A 15,000-nucleotide genomic window follows, 5' to 3' on the forward strand; every position below is an offset into this window, starting at 1 on the left:
CGTTGAAATTTGTGTGGGTAGATTAAGCGAGAGCGCTCTCTGCTGGTTGAAAAAGCTTACAGCACCTGGTATTCCCAGGCGGTCTCCCATCCAAGTACTAACCAGGCCCGACCCTGCTTAGCTTCCGAGATCAGACGAGATCGGGCGCATCCAGGCTGGTATGGCCGTAAGCAGAAGCTGCAGCTTGAAATACCTCTTATATGGAGTTGAAGATAAGTCATAGAATATAGGTCATTGATTTGTTGTTTTTATTTGTTGGAGTTAAAGTGCCTTAACCATGTGCAAAACACTTTAGGACGTGAGCTGTCGCTGTTACCACGTTGAAATATGTGTGGGTAGATTAAGCGAGAGCGCTCTCTGCTGGTTGAAAAAGCTTACAGCACCTGGTATTCCCAGGCGGTCTCCCATCCAAGTACTAACCAGGCCCGACCCTGCTTAGCTTCCGAGATCAGACGAGATCGGGCGCATCCAGGCTGGTATGGCCGTAAGCTGAAGCTGCAGCTTGAAATACCTCTTATATGGAGTTGAAGATAAGTCATATAATACAAGTCATTGATTTGTTGGTGATAATAATTTAGAAGCGCTTATTTGTTGGAGTTAAAGTGCCTTAACCATGTGCAAAACACTTTAGGACGTGAGCTGTCGCTGTTACCACGTTGAAATTGTGTGGGTAGATTAAGCGAGAGCGCTCTCTGCTGGTTGAAAAAGCTTACAGCACCTGGTATTCCCAGGCGGTCTCCCATCCAAGTACTAACCAGGCCCGACCCTGCTTAGCTTCTGAGATCAGACGAGATCGGGCGCATCCAGGCTGGTATGGCCGTAAGCAGAAGCTGCAGCTTGAAATACCTCTTATATGGAGTTGAAGATAAGTCATAGAATATAAGTCATTGATTTGTTGGTTTTATTTGTTGGAGTTAAAGTGCCTTAACCATGTGCAAAACACTTTAGGACGTGAGCTGTCGCTCTTACCACGTTGAAATATGTGTGGGTAGATTAAGCGAGAGCGCTCTCTGCTGGTTGAAAAAGCTTACAGCACCTGGTATTCCCAGGCGGTCTCCCATCCAAGTACAAACCAGGCCCGACCCTGCTTAGCTTCCGAGATCAGACGAGATCGGGCGCATCCAGGCTGGTATGGCCGTAAGCTGAAGCTGCAGCTTGAAATACTTCTTATATGGAGTTGAAGATAAGTCATATAATTTAAGTCATTGATTTGTTGGTTTTATTTGTTGGAGTTAAAGTGCCTTAACCATGTGCAAAACACTTTAGGACGTGAGCTGTCGCTGTTACCACGTTGAAATATGTGTGGGTAGATTAAGCGAGAGCGCTCTCTGCTGGTTGAAAAAGCTTACAGCACCTGATATTCCCAGGCGGTCTCCCATCCAAGTACTAACCAGGCCCGACCCTGCTTAGCTTCTGAGATCAGACGAGATCAGGCGCATCCAGGCTGGTATGGCCGTAAGCAGAAGCTGCAGCTTGAAATACCTCTTATATGGAGTTGAAGATAAGTCATAGAATATAAGTCATTGATTTGTTGGTTTTATTTGTTGGAGTTAAAGTGCCTTAACCATGTGCAAAACACTTTAGGACGTGAGCTGTCGCTCTTACCACGTTGAAATATGTGTGGGTAGATTAAGCGAGAGCGCTCTCTGCTGGTTGAAAAAGCTTACAGCACCTGGTATTCCCAGGCGGTCTCCCATCCAAGTACAAACCAGGCCCGACCCTGCTTAGCTTCCGAGATCAGACGAGATCGGGCGCATCCAGGCTGGTATGGCCGTAAGCTGAAGCTGCAGCTTGAAATACTTCTTATATGGAGTTGAAGATAAGTCATATAATATAAGTCATTGATTTGTTGGTTTTATTTGTTGGAGTTAAAGTGCCTTAACCATGTGCAAAACACTTTAGGACGTGAGCTGTCGCTGTTACCACGTTGAAATATGTGTGGGTAGATTAAGCGAGAGCGCTCTCTGCTGGTTGAAAAAGCTTACAGCACCTGATATTCCCAGGCGGTCTCCCATCCAAGTACTAACCAGGCCCGACCCTGCTTAGCTTCTGAGATCAGACGAGATCAGGCGCATCCAGGCTGGTATGGCCGTAAGCAGAAGCTGCTGCTTGAAATACCTCTTATATGGAGTTGAAGATAAGTCATAGAATATAAGTCATTGATTTGTTGGTGATAATAATTTAGAAGCGTTTATTTGTTGGAGTTAAAGTGCCTTAACCATGTGAAAAACACTTTTGGACGTGAGCTGTCGCTGTTACCACGTTGAAATATGTGTGGGTAGATTAAGCGAGAGTGCTCTCTGCTGGTTGAAAATGCTTACAGCGAGGCTTCCGGCTTAGCTGTACATGGGGTGAGACGTGATTAGCGGAGCTCCTGCAGGGTTAATTTTAATTCAACATTTATAGGCACTTTTTGCATCACTCCCACGGCTTTGGTTTTAACTAAATTATTTTCAACGCGGTTACTTCGACAACTTACCACGGAAATGCCTCCAAAGTCCTTCAAAGCGGGGAATAACCCTCCAGCTAACCCGCGGCCTGCTGCTCATGCCGTCTCCTCGCCCCGCGGTGATTCCCCTCCTCCGGAGAGCACCTGCGCTGCGCAGGTTCCAGCTGCGGAGTTCAGCCGGCTTAAAACCGAACTCCTCTCCGCTCTCCGCAATGATGTTGCAGCTATATTTCGGTCAGAGCTTCAGGCAGCACTTACCGATAATTTAACGTCCATTAAGTCCGAGCTGCTTTCTCTTAAAGCCGATCTTTCTGGCAGTATTTCCTCCATGAAGGCGGACGTCGCGGGTCTCGCGACCACGGTCGCTGGGATGGAGCTGTCCGTCTCAAGCTGCTCAGACGACATCGTTGCTCTCCAGAAAAAAGTGGATCACTTGTCGAAAGAATATGTGAGGCTGGAGGACAGATGCGAGGATTTGGAGTCAAGGTCTCGTCGGCAGAACGTACGGATTATTGGCGTCCCGGAGGAGGATCCTGACTCTTCATCTGCAGCCGGTGTTTCCAGGCTATTGGCGGAAGCCTTCTCCCTCGACGCTGAGCCGGTGGTGGACAGAGCCCACCGCACCCTCATGCCAAGACCGAAGCCCGGGGAGCGGCCCCGCGCAATAGTGGCCAGGCTGCATTATTACACCGACTGCGCTGACATCCTGAGAAAGGCGAGAGAGCGGCAGCAGATCAAAGTCCGGGGTATGAGCATCTCCGTGTTCCCGGATCACACAGCCAAGACAGCGCGGGCGCGCGCTGCCTTTAATGATGTGCGCCGTCAGCTGCGGGAGATTGAAGGAGTCCGGTATGGATTGCTGTATCCGCCCGGCTGTGTGTAACCCATGATGGCCAGCAACGTGACTTCACGTCGCCAGATGAAGCCCTGGCATTCATCAGGAAAATAAAAAAAGTGACTACCAGCTAGTTTTCTGGGACGACTTATCCAGCTTGATGTCCGTGCGGGACTCTGGCCCGGGGTGAGTGACTGAGTCAATTCAGAAAATGGGACTTTATGTCGTAATTTTTTATTTTTTATTTTTTATTTATTTATTTATTTTTTTTTTCTTTTCTCTTCTAACTATCAATGGGAACAACACTGTTTTAAATTGATGGCCTAATCATTTCTCTGGTATGATGCCTTGATAAGAAAATATGCACGCACCCCTGTCTTTGCTTAAATTGTGTGCATGTGTGTGCGTGTCTGTGTGGGTGTGTGAGTGCATATATGTATATATTATTGTTCTATAGGCCAAAGATCTCCCTAATTTACGTTTGTTGTTACCCTGACAAGACAGCGATCGTCAGAATGGCTTAGATTGATGGTTTCATATGCCTCATATTTTATTTTATTTTTTTTTAAGGGTTTAACTCTGCAGGAGCTAATTTTGTTTTTGTTTTTGTATTTAGCTTTATAGTCGAAAGCATCTCTTTTCGAGAATGGCTTCCTTTGAAGCCAGCACGGCTGTTTCCATCGTTTGGGGATGGGATCATCTAATGTGCGCTGGGTGGGTGGGCGGGGGTTATGGGATGTTGGCTTTTTGTCTCTGTAGGTATGTATATACTCCTGAGTTTTGTTTGTTTTGGTTTTCCCTTTTACCTCTTTTCCTTATATCTCCTCTGGTGGTGGGTGAGTCGGTCTTATTTTCTCTCAGAGAATGCCTATGAACGATCGTAATCTGCGCAAGCTTGATACTGGATCAAACATTACATTCACTAGCTGGAATGTGAAAGGTGTGAATAATCCAATTAAGCGATCAAAGATTTTTTCACATTTGAAACGCTTGGACACTGACATAGCTTTCCTTCAGGAAACTCATTTGCGAAATAAAGATAATTGCAGACTCAAACGAGCTTGGGTGGGTGATATTTTTCATTCAAATTTTGATTCTAGGTCTAGAGGAGTAGCAATTTTGATCAACAAAAGAGTCAATTTCTCCGTCTCCAGGACAATATCCGATAAGAATGGTAGATATCTTATTGTTGCGGGCACTCTATACTGTAACCCTGTATTGTTGGTGAATATATATGCCCCTAATTTTGATGACCCCAATTTTACGGATAGGCTGTTTGGCAACCTCCCTTTCTTAAATACGCATATTACAATACTGGGCGGTGATCTGAATTGTGTTATTAATCCTTCTTTGGACCGTTCGAATCCTCGTACTTTGACTCAATCCTCTATGTCAAAATCTATTACCGATTTTACAGTCAAGAACGGGCTTGTTGATCCGTGGAGGGTCTCACATCCTGGAGATAAGGAATTCTCTTTTTTTTCACAAGTACATCAGTCATATTCACGTATTGACTATTTTTTTGTTGATGGCTCTCTTCTCCCCAAAGTTACTTCTGTCGTATACCACCCAATTGTTATTTCGGATCACGCCCCTCTAACTTTGAATATAACATGGTCTGAGCGCCCCCGTTTTTCTTCTCCCTGGAGGTTTAATCCATTGCTTTTATCCGACGATGCATTTAATGTCTCTATATCTGCTTCAATAGATGATTTCAATGCATTAAACAAAACAGATTCTACCAGTTTTTCGCTAGTATGGGAATCACTCAAAGCATATTTGCGAGGACAGATTATTTCTTATTCAGCATACGCCAGTAAAATCCGCAGGGCTAAATTACAGGAGCTCACGTCTAAAATTCAGGACACAGACAGACTAAACTCAGTTAACCCGAGTCCGAGTTTACTGAAACAACGGCTTGATTTGCAGTCAAAATTCGATCTTATAGCGACAGCTGATTCTGAACGGCTCCTATTACGCGCTCATGCCAACTATTATGAACACGGCGATAAACCAAGCAGGTTATTGGCTCACCAATTAAAAAGGCAAGCAACGTCGAGACTGATTCCCAGCATTAGAGATTCTAATGGCACACTTACCACCGATCGAATCGCCATCAACACAATTTTTAAATCATACTACTCCTCTCTCTATGAGTCAGAATCTCCACTTGACACAGCAGAAATGACCTCCTTTCTTGATAATATCACTGTCCTTACTATTAATTTGGATGTGGCTAATGGCCTCGATGCTCCTTTCAGCTTGCAAGAAATTGCCGCCGCCATTGAAGCTACGCAAAGCAACAAGGCCCCTGGTCCCGATGGGTTCGGAGCTGAGTTTTTCAAAAAATTCAAAGACAAATTAGCCCCCCTTTTACTTTCAATGTACAATGAGTCCCTTGATCATGGCTCATTGCCTCCCTCTTTAATGCAGGCGTCTATTGCCCTCCTTTTGAAGAAGGACAAAGACCCTGAATCATGCACTTCTTATAGGCCCTTGTCCTTACTGAATGTAGATGTCAAAATTTTAGCCAAAGCACTAGCAATTCGTCTTGATAAGATCCTTCCTAGCATCATATCTGAGGAGCAGAATGGTTTCATCAAGGGACGCCAGCTCTTCTATAATGTTCGTACACTTCTTAATGTGATTCTCTCTAAAGATTCTTCTCCACTCCCTGAAGTTGTTATCGCAATTGATGCTGAGAAAGCTTTTGATCATGTCGAATTTAACTATCTTTTTGCAACACTTCATAAATTCGGATTTGGACACAGGTTTATATCGTGGATTAGACTTCTTTACACTTCCCCTCAGGCCAGCATTCACACCAATGACAACTACTCCACTTATTTTACATTATCACGTGGCACGAGACAGGGCTGCCCTCTCTCCCCTTTGCTATTCGCTCTATCCGTCGAACCACTTTCAATTGCTTTAAGAACTCTTCCTCTATTTCGCGGAGTCTCTAGGTCCAATGTGGAACTTAAATTGTCACTTTATGCAGACGACCTCCTTTTATATGTATCTGACCCTTTAACCAGCATCGCACCAATATTATCTCTGTTGAAGAATTATGGATCCTTCTCCGGCTATAAGGTCAATCTTCACAAGTGTGAATGCTTCCCCATAAACTCCTCTGCTTTACAACTCAAACAATCTGATATCCCCTTTAAACTCAGCCCGTCGGGCTTTAGATACTTAGGGATTAATGTGACCCGCACTCTGCCCTCTCTTTTCACCGCTAATTTTTCCTCACTGGTAACTCGAGTGAAGGCGGACTTACAGAGGTGGAACTCCCTACCACTGTCGCTGATAGGAAGAATTAACACAGTGAAAATGACTGTATTGCCTAAATTTCTTTTTTTGTTCCAATGCACTCCTTTATTTCTACCAAAATCTTTTTTTAAATCACTTGACCAAATTGTTTCCAACTTTTTATGGGCCGGTAAGACACCCAGAGTGAGGTATTCGCTTCTCCAAAAATTTAAATTTAATGGGGGTCTAGCACTACCAAACTTTATGCTTTACTATTGGTCAGCGCATATTCACAAACTAATTTATTGGCTTCAGTCTCCTGAGTTATTATGGTGCAGATTGGAGGCTCAGTCACTCTCTTCATCCTCAGTAACGGCCCTATTCTCCTCCTCTTTACCATTGAATCCCTCTAAGTTTACAAATAGCCCTGTGGTGCTTTCCTCCCTTAAGATTTGGTCACAGTTTAGGCGCCACTTTAAATTTGCTTCTCCATCCATCTATACACCTGTTACTAAGAATCATCTGTTCCCTCCATCACTAATAGACACCACTTTTATGATTTGGTACAACCGGGGCATTAAGCACTTCAGGGATCTATATAAGGATGGTATCTTTTCCACATTTTCAGATCTGAGGTCAAAGTTCAATTTGCCTGCCTCCCATTTGTTTCGCTACTTCCAGCTTCGACACTGCGCCTCTGCTCTGTTTCCATGCTTCCCTTCCCTTCCTGCTAACCAACCGTGGGATGATCTTCTAACAATGAAACTCAGTCAAAAATCTCTGATATCTAAGATATATGCACTGTGTATGACATTTGATGATCATTCTGTAGATAAAGCTCGGGAGGGTTGGGGACGAGAGTTGGGCCTTGACTTCACAGGGGAGCTGTGGGATAAAGCTATCCGTAGCATACGATCTAGCACGCCTTGCGCTAGATTTGAACTTATTCAATTTAAGGTGCTGCATAGAGCCCACCTATCAAAATCCCGATTATCGGAAATATATCCGAATGTTGCAGACCTATGCGACAGATGCCAGGGTTCTCCATGCAATTTAAGTCATATGTTTTTCTCCTGTCCTAGGTTACAGAAATTTTGGAGTGATTATTCTGTGATCATGTCTAAAGTTCTAGGTAAAAAAGTTGTTATGGCCCCTCTCTTAGCAATATTCGGACTCACTGTTGACTCCTCACATATCAGCCCCACACAGTCAGAAGTATTGGCTTTCACATCCCTTTTAGCAAGACGTCGTATCTTACTTCTATGGAAATCCCCCAAGTCCCTGTCTATTTCTATTTGGCTTAGTGATGTTATGTTTTTTCTTAAATTGGAGAAGGTGAGATACTCTTTAAAAGGCAACGCAGCTAAATTCGTTCGCAAATGGCAATCTTTCATAGACCACTTTACCGCGTTGAAGACTCTACCCACCGACTGACCCCCCCCTCCCTTAATTTTCTTTTCAACTCCTTAATTTGTTTTTTTTATGTTTTATTTATTTCCAGTTAATGGGATAGCACTTATGGGCATCTACATTCACCACTGCATTTGTTTTTTGTATGCATTTTTGCTCATACATTACTTTCCTCCTTTGATCATTTCTTGCTCATCTGTTTATTTATTATTTAACGCTACAGAGACTCTGTTCCTTAGTTAGGTTTTGTGTGTTTTAAAAAAAAAAAAAAAAAAAAGGAGACAATGTATAATGCGTGTGTTTGACTACAGATTTCCATGTTTTCATTGTATGTTGTTTCCTATAAAAAGATCAATAAAAAAAAAAAGAAAATGCTTACAGCACCTGGTATTCCCAGGCAGTCTCCCATCCAAGTACTAACCAGGCCCGACCCTGCTTAGCTTCTGAGATCAGACGAGATCGGGCGCATCCAGGCTGGTATGGCCATAAGCAGAAGCTGCAGCTTGAAATACTTCTTATATGGAGTTGAAGATAAGTCATAGAATATAAGTCATTGATTTGTTGGTTTTATTTGTTGGAGTTAAAGTGCCTTAACCATGTGCAAAACACTTTAGGACATGAGCTGTCGCTCTTACCACGTTGAAATATGTGTGGGTAGATTAAGCGAGAGCGCTCTCTGCTGGTTGAAAAAGCTTACAGCACCTGGTATTCCCAGGCGGTCTCCCATCCAAGTACTAACCAGGCCTGACCCTGCTTAGCTTCCGAGATCAGACGAGATCGGGCGCATCCAGGATGGTATGGCCGTAAGCTGAAGCTGCAGCTTGAAATACCTCTTATATGGAGTTGAAGATAAGTCATATAATATAAGTCATTGATTTGTTGGTGATAATAATTTAGAAGCGCTTATTTGTTGGAGTTAAAGTGCCTTAACCATGTGCAAATCACTTTAGGACGTGAGCTGTCGCTGTTACCACGTTGAAATATATGTGGGTAGATTAAGCGAGAGCGTTCTCTGCAGGTTGAAAAAGGTTACAGCACCTGGTATTCCCAGGCGGTCTCCCAACCAAGTACTAACCAGGGCCGACCCTGCTTAGCTTCCGAGATCAGACGAGATCGGGCGCATCCAGGCTGGTATGGCCGTAAGCAGAAGCTGCAGCTTGAAATACCTCTTATATGGAGTTGAAGATAAGTCATAGAATATAAGTCATTGATTTGTTGGTTTTATTTGTTGGAGTTAAAGTGCCTTAACCATGTGCAAAACACTTTAGGACGTGAGCTGTCGCTGTTACCACGTTGAAATATGTGTGGGTAGATTAAGCGAGAGCGCTCTCTGCTGGTTGAAAATGCTTACAGCACCTGGTATTCCCAGGCGGTCTCCCATCCAAGTACTAACCAGGCCCGACCCTGCTTAGCTTCCGAGATCAGACGAGATCGGGCGCATGCAGGCTGGTATGGCCGTAAGCAGAATCTGCTGCTTGAAATACCTCGTATATGGAGTTGAAGATAAGTCATAGAATATAAGTCATTGATTTGTTGGTTTTATTTGTTGGAGTTAAAGTGCCTTAACCATGTGCAAAACACTTTAGGACGTGAGCTGTCGCTGTTACCACGTTGAAATATGTGTGGGTAGATTAAGCGAGAGCGCTCTCTGCTGGTTGAAAAAGCTTACAGCACCTGATATAACCAGGCGGTCTCCCATCCAAGTACTAACCAGGCCCGACCCTGCTTAGCTTCCGAGATCAGATGAGATCGGGCGCATCCAGGCTGGTATGGCCGTAAGCTGAAGCTGCAGCTTGAAATACCTCTTATATGGAGTTGAAGATAAGTCATATAATATAAGTCATTGATTTGTTGGTGATAATAATTTAGAAGCGCTTATTTGTTGGAGTTAAAGTGCCTTAACCATGTGCAAAACACTTTAGGACGTGAGCTGTCGCTGTTACCACGTTGAAATATGTGTGGGTAGATTAAGCGAGAGCGCTCTCTGCTGGTTGAAAAAGCTTACAGCACCTGGTATTCCCAGGCGGTCTCCCATCCAAGTCCTAACCAGGCCCGACGCTGCTTAGCTTCCGAGATCAGACGAGATCGGGCGCATCCAGGCTGGTATGGCCGTAAGCTGAAGCTGCAGCTTGAAATACCTCTTATATGGAGTTGAAGATAAGTCATACAATATAAGTCATTGATTTGTTGGTTTTATTTGTTGGAGTTAAAGTGCCTTAACCATGTGCAAAACACTTTAGGACGTGAGCTGTCGCTGTTACCACGTTGAAATATGTGTGGGTAGATTAAGCGAGAGCGCTCTCTGCTGGTTGAAAAAGCTTACAGCACCTGGTATTCCCAGGCGGTCTCCCATCCAAGTACTAACCAGGCCCGACCCTGCTTAGCTTCCGAGATCAGACGAGATCGGGCGCATCTTTTTTTTTTTTTATCTTTTATTATGAAAAATATACATTACATTAAAAGGAATTGTTTACATTCTGCTCTGCAACCACTTTCAGCTACATTGCAACAGAAACCATCATGTACACACAGTTATACTCAAAAAATAAAACGTGATTCCAAACCAAAAAAAAAAGGGGGGGGGGGGCACAAATTTTAACACTGTTGAAATAAAAAGAACACAACGAATGAGCAACTCCAATAGTGTAATCTTGAAATAAAGTCAAAAATTAAGTAACACTTTGCCTCCTGTTATTTCAACCAAGTCATTTCCTTCAACAAAAACATCGACAAAGTTATTTCTGTTGTATTTCAAAATCAAATATAGATCTCTTTTTAAGATGGATTGAAAAACTGTCCAAACATCCACCATCTTTCCATCAAAATGTGCATAGTTTCTTCTCAGCCTGACTGCCAATCTGGCATGGCTTAAAACAAATTTAAATAAATTGGTGTTAATTCCCTTATTTCTTTTACTTGTACCGAACAAGAATAGTTGCTCCCAATTAAATTTGCTTATATAGTGACTTCCCCAATGTTTAACCAAAGTGTGTCTCAGCTTTTCAAAGAACTGAATCAAACAAGCACAGTTCAAAAATAAATGAAAAAGATCTTCCTCCCCTGTCTTGCATACATCGCATATTCTGCTTAAACTTTTATTAATTTGATGCAATATTATTTTTGTAAATATTCTATTATGCTTTATCTTGAAATCATTGTCCTCACAGTCTATGCTGTTGTATTTTATCGTACCACACCATATGTCATTGAAGTCCATGCTGGTATATTTCTTCTTCCACATCACGTCAGAGGCTGGTCTCTTCAGGACCTTTTCTATCAATATACCATATGCCATCCTTGTTTTCAGCTTGCCCAGATTAATCCTATAGTTCTCCTTTTCTATATATAATTCTGGCCAACTTCTCTCTGTCCTTTTTACTTCATCGCTATTTATTCTAGTTATCCATTCCGTATTTATGCTACTTTTAATTTTGTTGTATGTGTTAACTATAGTTCCTTTCCTCATATCATAATCCATGTGTCTAATCATATCTATTATTGAGTGTTCGGGCAGAAAACCAGGTATTACCTCAAACATGATATCTTTTATCTGTCTTATTCCTGCCTTAATAAAGATGGCATTGTACAGCGTTTCACTATTATTCAATAATTTAGTATTTAGAAAGATTGGGTTATTCATAATCATGTTTATATCTATACAATCATACCCTATGTATGGTAATAATATAGCCCAGGCGTTCAACACTTCTCTATAAAAGTCAGGGATACCCTCATGCATATGCTTTTTCAAAGCCATCAGCAGACCATAGTCGTCACATTTTCCTGCCCGACCTATATATTCTTTAAAGAAATGTTTCCAACCATGCTCTATTCTATCATGCAAATATTTAATCACTGTTTTTATTCTAATCGCTTTTTTCTTCATTTCTATATTAACTAATTTTAAACCTCCTGCCTTATACCCAGCCATCAAGGTTTGGTGAGAGACTCTCACTCCCTTGCCATTCCACAAAAAGAGACAAATAATGGAATTAAGCTCCTTTAACACCCATTCTGGCATATCTATGGCTGCTATATAGTGGATGAGTCTAGATATTAGCAAAGCATTTATTATGATGACCTTGCCTTTAAGCTTCAGGCTTCTTTGTCTCCAAAAGTTTATTGTCCGCTTTATTCTATTTATGACTCCTGTCCAAGTATAGTCTCTAGCTGCTCTCTCATCTATCCCCAGAGATATGCCCAACACTTTGATTTGACTTTCTGCTATTTTAAATTTGAGCTCACACTTTTTATCGATTTTATTTCCTATATACATTATTTCAGATTTTTCTATATTGATCTTTGCCCCAGATGCCCTGCCATAGATCTCAAAGTATTTTGCGACAGTTTGTGTACTTTCCATGTCTTGTACTGTTATTGTAGTGTCATCTGCGTACTGCAGTATGGTGGTCTTGCCTCCCCCCGGTAACTCAATCCCCCTGATATTGTTGTTGCTGTTGATAAATGTCGCCAACGGTTCTACAGACAGGCTGTAAAGGAGCGATGACATAGGACACCCTTGTCTGACTGAGCGCTGCAGTGGAAAGATGTTTGTTAAAAGCCCATTGCACTTGACCTGACTTATCGCATTCTTGTACAACAGTTTGATCCACGTGGTTATTCTATTGCCGAAGCCAAATTTTTCCAAGGCGTTAAAAAGAAAATTATGACTAACTCGGTCAAAAGCTTTATTCAAATCAACCCCCAAAACAATTCCTCCTTTACCATTTGTGTTCATGTGATGTATTAAATCCCTGACCGTCATCAATGTGTCACTGATATCCCTGCCCGGTATTCCATACGCCTGCGTCGGTGCTATGATCGTACCTGCTACACTTTTCATTCTATTGCCCAAAACCTTAGCTAAAATTTTGTAGTCCGTGTTTAATAAACTAATGGGTCTAAAGTTTTCCAGTCTGAGTTTGCTTCCCTTATTTTTGTAAATGATCGTGATAATGCTAAGTGCCATGGAGTGAGGTAATTGTTGTGTCGTTTCAATATGTTGAATAACGGTTTTCATTATGGGTGCTAAAAGGTCGATAAATGTCTTATAGAACTCATAGGTCAGACCATCAGAGCCTGGGCTCTTATTGGCCTTCCCACTCATTATAGCTGCTGTGATTTCCTGCTCCGTTATGTCTCCCTCACAAGCTTCAGCCTGTTCTATGGAGAGTTTTGTAGACACAGTATTCAGCACCTCCTCCATGCACTTTTCATCATTCTTCTCTTTCGAGAATAAGTGCTTATAAAAGTCTTCAACAGCAGCACAAATGCCAGTTAAGTCGTTTATTCGGTTACCATTGTCATCTTCGAGCTCCTCTATATAGCTTTTTCCTTGTCTCTGTTTTTCCATCCTCAAGAAAAAGGCCGTGTTCTTTTCTCCCTCTACCGCATACTTGGCCTTGCTCCTGACGATGGCGCCATTACATTCCTCCATTTCATATTTAGATAGTATATTTTTAAGTTCTAATAATCTGTCTATTTTCCAATTAACATCATCATCCGCCTTCTTTAATTCGCTATCTATTAGTTGTTTTATTTTTCTTTCCTTTCTTTTCTTACGCCCATTTCTGCACTTGGCATATTTAATGCTTATTTGCTTAACTCCTTCTTTCACCTGTTCCCACCATCGGCCTGTATCTGTCAGCATACTTGGATCATCTGTCATGGCTTTTAAATATTCCCTAACTCTATATTCATAATCATCGTCTCTAAGTAAGCTATTATTTAAACACCATATTCCTCCTCCCCTCCCTTTTTCCCCTACCCTTATCGTTCCTGTGAGACTCGCATGATCACTTATACTGTTAAAGTTGTATGATAATTTACCGATATGATCTATTATATCATTTGCCACCAAACACATATCTATCCTGCTTTGTTTGAGTTCTCCCAGTACTACCTGTCGCCGGGAGAACTCCCTTTTATCAGGGTTCTCCCATCTCCATTTATCTACTAAATTATACATTCTATTCATATCTGACAGTTTCTTCCTGGATGTATCCGATCTAAACCTAGTATTCTTGGATGCATCCAGCCTGTCCATCCACACATTCATGTCCCCCAAAAAGATGCAGTTCTTGGAGCAGTGGGGCTTGAGACTATCAAAGAAGAGATTTCTATCTCTTTCAGCATTGGGTGCATAAATGCAGAAAAGCTTAAACAAAACCCTCTGAAAACAAAACTCAATCCCTACCACCCTCCCGTCTTCATCAGTATGACACTGCTTCACCTCTGTAACTGCATGTTTTCTGATTAGTATTGCCACCCCCCTTGCATTTATGGTCCCATTGTTATGAAAAAGAAGCCCTCCCCATAGCTTTTTAACCATTTCTACTGTCTCATCATCCCACCATGTCTCCTGTAGACATATGATGTCTGTATTGCACAGATTAAGTACCCGCTGCATTCTATGTTCAGTTCTCAGCCCGTTTGCATTAAGCGAAGAAAAACTCAAAACCATGATGGAAAAAAAAGAAAAAAAAAGTAAGCTGGACATAATGTATAGCTTCATAATGTCTATTTCTTTGCGCTTAACCCTTTCTTCTCTCTGGCCTTCCTCTTTAATTTATTAATAAACGCATCGCTTAAATCCAAATCTTCCCCTTCCGAAAAGTCCGATGATACCTGCTGCGACTCCTGGGCTGGATCTCTTTCGGCAACGCGTTCGTCCATCGGAGGTACAGGACCAGAGGAGAAACCCCCTCTGGTTCTGACTCCACCGCCTGCTCTTCCTCCGCTCCGCATCGGGATCCCTTCCCTGCGACCTCTGCTGACTCTGGGCCCCGCTGAAGAAGGGAGCTCGTCCATGGGGGAAGTGGCATGGCCATCGGGTGATGGGGCTGCATCCATGCTCTCCCCAGCATCTCCCTCTGCCGACGAGTGGGATGCAGCTGCGCTGCGGCTCACCTCCGGCTCCCCCCCTGCAGTCTGGGGGCCACGTCCGTCCTCCTTCTCCTCCCCCTCTGCCATCAGCGTCTCCCTCTTCTCCTCGCTCTCGGCCGATGACGGGGTCTCCTCCCGCTCCTCTCTCTCCCCTGCCGGTGCTTCCCTC

At 42.8% G+C, this 15,000-nt stretch overlaps 13 non-coding genes across 13 annotated transcripts; all 13 read right to left on the bottom strand.

Annotated features, from left to right (window-relative positions):
• Positions 1–53: 53 nt before the first annotated feature.
• LOC133425446 (5S ribosomal RNA) lies at positions 54–172 on the bottom strand. The gene has a single exon (XR_009770969.1). It is a non-coding gene; the product is annotated as a 5S ribosomal RNA (ribosomal RNA).
• A 199-nt stretch (positions 173–371) lies between these two features.
• LOC133425457 (5S ribosomal RNA) lies at positions 372–490 on the bottom strand. The gene has a single exon (XR_009770980.1). It is a non-coding gene; the product is annotated as a 5S ribosomal RNA (ribosomal RNA).
• Positions 491–706: 216 nt separating this feature from the next.
• LOC133425456 (5S ribosomal RNA) lies at positions 707–825 on the bottom strand. Its single transcript, XR_009770979.1, has one exon. It is a non-coding gene; the product is annotated as a 5S ribosomal RNA (ribosomal RNA).
• A 199-nt stretch (positions 826–1,024) lies between these two features.
• On the bottom strand, positions 1,025–1,143 carry LOC133425453 (5S ribosomal RNA). The gene has a single exon (XR_009770976.1). It is a non-coding gene; the product is annotated as a 5S ribosomal RNA (ribosomal RNA).
• A 199-nt stretch (positions 1,144–1,342) lies between these two features.
• LOC133425450 (5S ribosomal RNA) lies at positions 1,343–1,461 on the bottom strand. Its single transcript, XR_009770973.1, has one exon. It is a non-coding gene; the product is annotated as a 5S ribosomal RNA (ribosomal RNA).
• A 199-nt stretch (positions 1,462–1,660) lies between these two features.
• Positions 1,661–1,779, bottom strand: LOC133425454 (5S ribosomal RNA). Its single transcript, XR_009770977.1, has one exon. It is a non-coding gene; the product is annotated as a 5S ribosomal RNA (ribosomal RNA).
• A 199-nt stretch (positions 1,780–1,978) lies between these two features.
• On the bottom strand, positions 1,979–2,097 carry LOC133425451 (5S ribosomal RNA). Its single transcript, XR_009770974.1, has one exon. It is a non-coding gene; the product is annotated as a 5S ribosomal RNA (ribosomal RNA).
• Positions 2,098–8,318: 6,221 nt separating this feature from the next.
• LOC133425465 (5S ribosomal RNA) lies at positions 8,319–8,437 on the bottom strand. Its single transcript, XR_009770987.1, has one exon. It is a non-coding gene; the product is annotated as a 5S ribosomal RNA (ribosomal RNA).
• Positions 8,438–8,636: 199 nt separating this feature from the next.
• Positions 8,637–8,755, bottom strand: LOC133425448 (5S ribosomal RNA). The gene has a single exon (XR_009770971.1). It is a non-coding gene; the product is annotated as a 5S ribosomal RNA (ribosomal RNA).
• A 217-nt stretch (positions 8,756–8,972) lies between these two features.
• LOC133425467 (5S ribosomal RNA) lies at positions 8,973–9,091 on the bottom strand. The gene has a single exon (XR_009770989.1). It is a non-coding gene; the product is annotated as a 5S ribosomal RNA (ribosomal RNA).
• Positions 9,092–9,290: 199 nt separating this feature from the next.
• Positions 9,291–9,409, bottom strand: LOC133425449 (5S ribosomal RNA). Its single transcript, XR_009770972.1, has one exon. It is a non-coding gene; the product is annotated as a 5S ribosomal RNA (ribosomal RNA).
• A 199-nt stretch (positions 9,410–9,608) lies between these two features.
• LOC133425466 (5S ribosomal RNA) lies at positions 9,609–9,727 on the bottom strand. Its single transcript, XR_009770988.1, has one exon. It is a non-coding gene; the product is annotated as a 5S ribosomal RNA (ribosomal RNA).
• A 217-nt stretch (positions 9,728–9,944) lies between these two features.
• On the bottom strand, positions 9,945–10,063 carry LOC133425468 (5S ribosomal RNA). Its single transcript, XR_009770990.1, has one exon. It is a non-coding gene; the product is annotated as a 5S ribosomal RNA (ribosomal RNA).
• Between the last annotated feature and the right edge of the window lie 4,937 nt (positions 10,064–15,000).

This window comes from Cololabis saira, chromosome 24, assembly GCF_033807715.1.
Source record: "Cololabis saira isolate AMF1-May2022 chromosome 24, fColSai1.1, whole genome shotgun sequence".
NCBI classification, from domain to species: domain Eukaryota; kingdom Metazoa; phylum Chordata; class Actinopteri; order Beloniformes; family Belonidae; genus Cololabis; species Cololabis saira.